Source organism: Castanea sativa, chromosome 6 (genome assembly GCF_040712315.1).
Source record: "Castanea sativa cultivar Marrone di Chiusa Pesio chromosome 6, ASM4071231v1".
In the NCBI taxonomy this organism is placed as follows: Eukaryota; Viridiplantae; Streptophyta; class Magnoliopsida; order Fagales; family Fagaceae; genus Castanea; species Castanea sativa.
The window spans coordinates 39,500,478-39,510,262 of record NC_134018.1 but is presented as its reverse complement, the minus strand read 5'-3'; positions in this window follow the sequence as shown (position 1 = coordinate 39,510,262).

Sequence of the window (9,785 nt, the reverse complement as noted above, 5' to 3'; positions counted from 1 at the left end):
GCTCTAAACGAGCAGATGGGTTTAAACCTCACATGGCACGATGTCGTGTTCCTATATGAGTCCCACAAACTTTCTAAAGTAGGTTATTACATTAAATCTCGGTCCAGCACCGTTAGGCTAATCTCTGTGCCCCAAATCAAACAAAGGCATGAAGGACGACTACTTGATCGTGTACGGGAACCGGCACGACGGCTTCCCTTTGCCCAGTTGAGTGGGGGGATCCAGGTGCGACGCCGTAGGATTAACCTCCCCACGACACAACTTCTCCTAACACACACACAGAAATGCGTATTCGTACTTACTTAAATTTTTTAAACATCTATATAAATCTGACCAAGTTTGTTTGTTTTGACATCTTTTTTGCAGATAAGCAACACGTGCGTCCTCGTCTGAGTCACTGTAACATCGTAGATCTGAACCGGGTACTTCGCTCCGAGGTGTTCGTTAGTGAAGACCTACAACTCCGGGCTGCTCACCTTATCCTTGGGTACACCCCCCTTTCCAAAGACTTCCAGGAGATAGAGAACGCCATAATTGCGGGCGACCGAAGACGAAAGAGGATAAACGTAGCTCGGCCCCACTTTTTAGACGACCGTGACCTCCTGGACGCTCCTAATACCATTTTGTACAACCGGCCGATAGCAGCAGTCCCTCTCGCCGTGCACTCACAAGCAACTGTCGTTCCAGAAGAGCAGGTGTCTTCTTCACACACACTCGACGACGAGATAGACCAATTCCATCTCGAAGACACCGAGAGACCTCGCGGGAACCAGTTTGTGGTACTCTCCGACGAGGAGGAAGAAGCCACCGAGACCTCTGGAATTGCAGGGTTTGTGGTTGCCCTTCCCGAAGACGAATTTGAAGAAGACATGGGAAGAATGGAGGGTCTCCTCACCAATAGGGCTGCTAAGGTTGCCGAGAAAAAGAAAGGGACATCTCAAGTTCCCCCGGCTTGACCTCCTCCTCCTCCTCCAAATTTGAGCCAAAACTGCCAGCCGAGGACCCCAAGAAGAAGAGGAAGGGGGATAACGAGGGGACGATTACTAAAGACCCCAAGAAACCACGCCAACAACTCCCACCGGCCCAGCAGCAGAAGCTGGACAAGGGCAAGGGTAGAGCCCGTTCGGCTGAAATTGGGGAAATCAGGGACGAGGCTGAAGTGCGACGAGCACCGACCACCTGGTCCCCCGATTTAAGACTGGACGGCGCTCCCATCTCCTGCCAATCCAGTATAAGGGCAGTTCAACAAGGCCACGCCCACCACCTGGCCGAGGTCTTGGAACGCCCTCTTCTGCTGCCCAAGGACATGGAGACCTTGGAAAAGATGGGCCAGCCACAACTATTCCTCTCACTAAAAAGAGACTTAGCGTTGGTAAGTATTTCTCCTTTTAGCAATATTTATAAGTAAGTTTGTTTTTTTGTTGTTTTTTAACTCCATCATACTTTACCACGGGCTATTCGGGAGGTCTTCGTAGGCCGAGAAGTTTATTGAAGACACTCGGAAAATAGCCGGGGCGAAGCTCGAAATCAAGATGGAAGCCGAGAAGTCCTTGGGCACGGCCCTTCTTTGCGAATGAGAAGTTGACCTCGGAGGTGGCTGATGCGAGGAGAGAGAAAAATGGGGTCAAGTCGAATTTGATGACCATGAAGACCCAGATAGAGGGACAGCGCAAGCTCCTTCGTGAAAGAGATGAAGAGCTCTCCCAAGCTCAAAGGGAGTGCTCGGATCTAAAGAAGGAACTGGAGTTAATGAAGAAAGAAGCCAGCTCCTTCCAACTTTCTCTCCTCGCCGCCAAGCAGGCAAGTTTTGATGAAGGGGTAGCAACCACCGAGGAACAGCTGACAGAGGAGTTCGCGGCTTTATGCCGCGATTACTGTCAAAAAGTATGGGGGGAAGCTTTAAACGTAGCAGGAGTTCCCCAATCTTCGGATTTGAGGAAGTCCGAGAACGTTTGGCTTCCCCTAGAAATACAGGAGATTGAAGAGGCTCCTGCTGTTACTCCTACCCTTGAGACAACTCTTCCTGCTCTACCTCCAATGGTCCCACAGCAAATTCCTGATCCTACAGAACCTTCTGGTTCCAATAAAGAAAAGGAAGGAGGAGTGGATGCAGAGAAGGACTTGAACCAGACAGTGGAACCCAACGTCCTTCCAACAAAGACAGCAGATAAAGGAAAGCAAGTTATGACTCCTTTTGAGCTGGAGTTGAGAAAGACCGAGGGTACTAGTACCTCTCAGCAAGATCCTCCTCCAACAGCTTAGGACTTAGCTTAGGGCTTCTCTTTTTCCATTCTTTTTTGTTTTTGAATTATATATTGTAATGCATATTCAACTGATTAATGAAGAACGATTTCGTTTACTTTTCACTTGGATTGTGTCTGCTTTTACTTTATTCTTTTTGTACTTATTACAAAAGTTTCCCATTAAGTCATATCAAAAGTTTCTCAGAGTATAAAAATCTAACTCCAAGGATTGCACAATCATAACTTCCACATAATCATGCGTATATTATTAAAGATTTAATACAAGGTGACATGGTTAATTCATTTGAATAATGCCTCGATTAAGAAGAAGAGAGGGCCTCATAAGAAGAAGAGAGGGCCTCACATAACGATTAAACCCTTGTAATGCATAGCTCTGTTTCTAGTAAGATGTAAGAGCCGAGGACCATTCCTTACACAATCAAAAGTTAACTTTAATCAAAGCCGTAGTCCGAAGATAAATATTAAGCAATCTTTCGTTTAATTCTTAAAAATTGTAACTGTAAATGTTAATTTTCCCAAAGTAGGAGGTCCGAGGACTCGGCATAACTAAGGTTCTGTTTAACAAATGACAAGACATCAATTTCCACAAGGTTTGTGATCCGAGGACTGCACTTAACCAAGTTTCTGTTTGATTCTTAAAAATTGTACTTCAAATGTTAATTTTCCCAAAGTAGGAGGTCCGAAGACCCGGCATAACTAAGGTTCTGTTTAACAAATGACTAGACATCAATTTCCACAAGGTTTGTGGTCCGAGGACTGCACTTAACCAAGTTTCTGTTTGATTTTTAAAAATTATCACTTCAAATGTTAATTTTCCCAAAGTAGGAGGTCCGAAGACCCGACATAACTAAGGTTCTGTTTAACAAATGACAAGACATCAATTTCCACAAGGTTTGTGATCCGAGGACTGCACTTAACCAAGTTTCTGTTTGATTCTTAAAAATTATCACTTCAAATGTTAATTTTCCCAAAGTAGGAGGTCCGAAGACCCGGCATAACTAAGGTTCTGTTTAACAAATGACAAGACATCAATTTCCACAAGGTTTGTGATCCGAGGACTGCACTTAACCAAGTTTCTGTTTGATTCTTAAAAATTATCACTTCAAATGTTAATTTTCCCAAAGTAGGAGGTCCGAAGACCCGGCATAACTAAGGTTCTGTTTAACAAATGAAAGACATCAATTTCCACAAGGTTTGTGATCCGAGGACTGCACTTAACCAAGTTTCTGTTTGATTCTTAAAAATTATCACTTCAAATGTTAATTTTCCCAAAGTAGGAGGTCCGAAGACCCGGCATAACTAAGGTTCTGTTTAACAAATGACAAGACATCAATTTCCACAAGGTTTGTGATCCGAGAACTGCACTTAACCAAGTTTCTGTTTGATTCTTAAAAATTATCACTTCAAGCGTCAGAGCTACTCATAACTTTGAAATACAAACTGAGAAAAGTTCATTTTATTAATAATAATACCTTCTAAGATTATTTACATTCCATGGACGTGGTACAATCCGTTCGTCTAGATCGGCTAGCCTATATGACCCTATGCACATGCGAAGCAATGCGATAGGGGCCTTCCCAGTTAGGTCCCAGCTTACCCCAAGCCGGGTTCTTAGAAGTGCCTACAACTTTCCTTAATACAAGATCACCAGGTGCAAGTGGTCTTAGCTTCACATGGGCATCATATCCTCGTTTTAGCTTCTGCTGATAATAGGCCATCTGGACCATAGCTGCCTCACGCCGTTCCTCAAGTAAATCAAGACCTTTCTCTAGAAGTCCCTCGTTATTCTCTGGGCTAAAAGAACTTGTCTTTAGAGTAGGAAAACCAGATTCCAAAGGTATCACCGCCTCGGCTCCATAAGTCATAGAGAATGGCGTTTCTCCAGTGGATGCAACGCGGTGTGGTCCGATACGTCCACAGGACATGAGGGAGCTCCTCTACCCATCTACCTTTCGCATCGTCCAACCTCTTCTTGAGCCCGTTAACTATAACCTTGTTAACGGCCTCGGCTTGTCCATTTCCCTGAGGATAAACAGGGGTGGAATATCTGTTTATGATACCCATGTCACCACAATACTTCCTAAAAGCCTTACTATCGAACTGGACACCATTGTCAGAGATGAGTATGTGTAGTACACCAAATCTAGTAACAATGTTTTTCCATATGAATTTCTTCGAATCGACATCTCGGATATTGGCTAAGGGCTCAGCTTCAACCCATTTAGTGAAGTAGTCTGTTCCTACCAGCAGCCATCTTTTGTTGCCAACAGCCCTCGAAAATGGCCCTACAATGTCCAAGCCCCACTGTGCGAAAGGCCAAGGGCTGGAGAGAGGGTTAAGAACCCCTCCAGGTTGGTGGATATTAGGGGCGAACCTCTGACATTGATCGCATTTTCTAGCATAGTCCTGAGCTTCCCTCTGCATATTAGGCCACCAATAACCCTGCGTCAGGGCTCTATGGGCTAAAGACCTTCCCCCAGTGTGGCTCCCACAAATTCCCTCATGCAATTCCTCCAGTAATGCCTCTGTTGATTCAGGGTGCACACATAACAAATACGGTCCTGAGAAGGATCGTTTGTACAGCTTCTGGTCCTCGGACAACCAGAAACGCGGCGCCTTTCGACGTATCTTTTACGCTTCAACCTTGGCTTCGGGGAGAATGTCATTTTTAAGAAAAGATATGATCGAATCCATCCAACTAGGATCGGGCCTTATTAGATGGATGCGAGGTGCGTTAGCGATTACAAGAGAAGGTTCTACCAAATCCCGAACGAGGATAACCCTTGGTAACCCTTGAGCCGAGGACGTTGCCAAAGTAGCCAAGGAATGCATGAGTGTTTCCACTCCTAGAAACGTGAGCTAAGGAAAAGGAGTCGAATTCGGCCTGGCGTTTGACACAGGCCAAATATTCACACGTGCAGGGTCTCTAGCCTCCATGGTTCCCATGACACGGCCGACCACTAACTGAGAGTCCGAGAACACGTGGATTTCCTTGCCACCCATCTTATGTACCATTTGCATGCCTACCAAGACTGCTTCATACTCGGCCTCGTTATTAGTAGCCGAGAAGGCCAATCTCAAAGATTTTTAGAAGACAATTCCTTCAGGGGACATTAGAATAAGTCCAACACCAGACCCTCTTTGATTAGCAGCCCCATCCACATGAACTCTCCAAACCGAGGGCGATACGTCTGTGATCACACCAACTGATTTCTCACCCATGTGTGCTTCTTTTGAAGTTTCTTCTATCAATGGTTCAGTAAACTCTGCCACCAAATCTGCGAGGACCTGTCCCTTTACCGATGTGCGAGGCTTGTATTTAACATCAAAGGCTCCCAAAATGGTTCCCCATTTTGCCACCACCGCGAGTAATCGGCACTACGCAACACGGCCTTAAGAGGCAAGCGGGTCAAAACAACCACAGTATGAGATTGGAAATAATGAGGAAGTTTGCGCGTGGCGTGGACTACAGCCAGAAGTGCTTTTTCCAAGGGCAGATAGCGCACCTCGGCCTCATTCAAGGACTTACTAACGTAGTAGATCGGTCTCTGCACTCCGCTTTCATTTCTTATAAGGACTAAGCTCACCGCGTGAATAGCCACGGCCAGATAAGCGAATAAAACCTCGTCCACCTCAGGGCGAGATAAAATAGGTGGGCGAGAAAGATATTGCTTAAGCTGTTGGAAAGCTAAATCGCAGTCCTCAGTCCATTGAAACCCTTTCCACTTGTGCAACAACTGAAAGAAAGGACGACACCGATCAGCTGACCGAGAAATAAATCTATTCAACGCAGCCACCATTCCAGTCAATTTCTGAATCTCTTTTGGGTTCCTAGGCGGCTGCAAATTCTGAATAGCCTTAACCTGCACCGGGTTTACCTCTATACCCCTATGAGTAATCATATATCCCAAGAACTTTCCCGATCCCACGCCAAAAGAACACTTGGAGGCGTTAAGGCGCAACTTATACTTCCTTAGCATTTGGAAGGTGTCGGCCAGATCTGTCATGTGCGATGGTATTGCCTTACTCTTCACCACCATATCATCCACGTATACTTCGATGGTTTTCCCCGATTCTTTGTTCAAACATTCGGGTCATCATTCTTTGATAAGTAGCCCCAGCGTTTTTTAATCCAAACGGCATGACCTTATAATGATAGTTCCCGGTTGGAGTAATGAAAGCAGTCTTCTCCTGATCCTCCAACGCCAAGGGAATTTGGTGGTAACCCTGGAAGGCGTCCAAGAAACTCATCCGAGGATGTCCAACAGTGGCATCTACCAGTTGATCAATCCGTGGCATTGGGAACGAATCTTTAGGACAGGCCTTGTTCAGATCAGTAAAGTCCACACATACTCTCCAGTTACCGCTCTTCTTTTTAACAACAACAGTATGAGCCAACCATTCAGGGTAGAAAACTTCTTTGATAGCCCCCGCCCTTTTGAGTTTAAGAACCTCTTCCTTCACAGCTTCAGAATGTTCTCGGGAAGATCGCCGAGGTGGTTGCCTCCTCGGAACAATGGCAGGATTGACGTTTAAACGATAACAAATAAAGTTCGGATCTACACCTGGAGCCTCATAGGGGTCTTACGCAAAAACATCTAAATTATCTTTCAGAAATTTCAACAACTCCATCTTCTCTTGGTGTGGCAAAAGTATGCCAACTTGGAAAAACCTCTCTGGATCATCTGTTATTACAAACTTCTCTAACTCCTCACAAATAGCCTCGTCTCCGTCATCGCTCCGGGTGCCTCCGAGGCCGTTAATTGCTATGACTCCCTGGATGGGCAAGGTTGATGACTCAATTTCGACCGACGAAGCACCGCGGCGGATATGCATTGCCTAGCCACTACCCGGCTGCCGAGGATTTCCTCAACATGCTCCCCGAGGGGAATTTCACCTTAACATGTAAGGTAGAGGAGACAGCTCCCAAGGCGTGCAACCATGGCCTGGCGAGGATGGCTGTATATGGAGAGTACGCGTCAACAACAATGAAATCTACCTCCACCGTTTCGGTGCCGGATTGAACGGGTAATCGGATCTGTCCCTTCGGCATAACGGCCCTTCCTTCGAAGCTTATAAGTGGGGAGTCATAAGGGGTTAAATCTTCCAACTCCAATCTTAGCCCTTTAAATAGATCAGGGTACATGATATCTGCACCGCTGCCCTGATCTATCATCACCCTTCTCACATCATAGTTCCCTATTCTTGAGGGTAACCACAAGAGCATCGTCATGGGGCCGGATAGTCCCTACCTTATCCTCCTCGGAGAAACCCAAGACGGGTAAAGTGCTCCTTAATCTCTTCGACTCCTCTACCCACATCCTCGGCTTTGCGGATGGGAAACCGCCATAACCCTAGTGGGACTGAGCCGGTCCTACAGTGCGACGAAGATAACATTAATTGTTCCCCGTGCTGGCCGAGATGAATCGTTCCTCCGATTGTTTGAACCAACTTGACCGTGACCTGCCGGTGGGCCGACACAAGTCCTGCTTTAACTTTCCCTCACTAACGAGTCGCTCTAGATGATTCCACAGGTCCGACGGTTCTCGGTAGTGTGGCCCACATCCTGATGGTGCGCGAGAAAAGGTTTTGATTTCTTCTGCGGGGTCCCCTGCCATCTTGCCGGGCCATCCTGAAGAAGGGCTCTTTACGAACTTTTTCTAATAAGCGATGCACCGGTTCTCGGAACACGGTACTTACGGCCCTAGGGTGCCGCCGAGCCGGATTGTCCGAAGTAATCCCTCATCGGCTTGTTGTGATATCTGGGCCCAAAATCCCTTCTCTCCCGGGATAACCTTCTCCTTTCCTTTCCCCCGTCGTCCTGGTCTTCCCTACCCTCTTATATTCATCAATACGATCCATAAGACGGCGTACGCTGGACGGCTTTTTGTGAAGGACTTTCTTAGGTCGTGGTCGGTAGGAGACCCACCTTAAAAGTATTAAGCGCCACCTCATCAAAGTCGCCATCTATTTCATTAAACATCTCCCAGTATCGGTCGGAGTATGCTTTCAGTGTCTCCCCTTCCTTCATGGCCATGGATAGTAACGAGTCCAACGGCCGAGGGACTCTGCTACACGTAATGAACCGCGAAGCAAATGCCCTGGTTAGCTCCCCAAATGAGCCTACGGATCCTGATTTGAGACCGTTAAACCATTTCATAGCCACAGGTCCCAAGCTAGAGGGGAAGACTTTACACATCAAAGTCTCGTTGTGAGAGTGCACTGCCATCCTCTGGTTGAAGTGACTCACGTGCTCCACCGGGTCAGTTCGGCCATTATAGATGGTAAACGTGGGCTGGGTGAACCTCCTGGGAAGCCTCCCCCTCTCAATCCTCCGTGAAAACGGAGATTTAGAGAGTTGGTGCAACGCCCTACTCATGGTATCATTACCTAAGCCCCTAGAACGAAACTTCTTACGCCTGCCAGTTGGTTGATCGTCTTCTTCACCGGAGGATGTTGCGCTGGTGGGGGAACGTGACCTTGAACTGTAGACAATCCCCCTATCTTTCCCTGAGGAAGAACTAGAAGAGGACGGGGAAACCTTACGTTTAGCACGGCGTAACTTCCTCTTTAAACGATTGATCTCCTTCTGCATGGATTTAGAACCCTCATCGTGAGTAGTGCTACCTCCTTCATGAGTATGGCTAGCCCCTAGGTATTCTGTATGGACGCTTCCCTCACGATCCCTACGATGTTCAAGACGTTCAAAGTGATCTTCCAGTTGTGATCCTTGTGACTCTGCATGGTGAGAGCCTAAGCCTGCCATAACACCCCTACCTCTTCTAGACTAGATCCCCACAGACGGCGCCAATTGTAAGTGCACAATTGCACCTGGCCCCAATAACAGTTACGGGCCCAGGCCCAATGAGCCTTAAAAAATATGAATTTTTATAGTGTGGGATTGGAACCCAGGTTAGAAGTATGTGGGGATTAAATGACAAACTAAGGATTTCGAATACTTGGAAACAATATGGAATATTGCAAATTGGCCTCCTCGGACATAAGCCGAGAGTCATTCTTTATATTATATCCCTTTATTAGTCTTTTCTTTCTTTTTAGGTTACAAAAATCCCTCCTCCTTCTGCCTTAAATTGCTCTTTATATACTATTCTTTTGAATGCTTTGTACACGTGTCGCCTCACCTTCCCCTTAGCCTAGATATTTCTTTTCTCAATGCCTTTGAATAGTAACCAGAAGTTTCTCTTCCACTGTTCAGGTGTCACTTCCCCATAAATGCGGCCGGGGTGGTAGGTGCGGGGGTCTTTAATGTGGAGGTAGCAGCCTTTATCTTTGACATTTCTTCAACACCTATGCTTAAGGACGTTCTAGGTTCACACTTTTAACCATTGGCCTTAACCATGTCATCCCCTAATCTTTACTAGGAAATCCCGAGTTCTTCAACATTCATCCAAGGATAAGGTCACTCTCTGGATCCTCGGATCCTCGGCGTATGGGCCGACCCATGGTCACAACGATTCTAAAGCGGTCAGATCGAGGTCGGCGCTTTAACGCGGGGCCCAC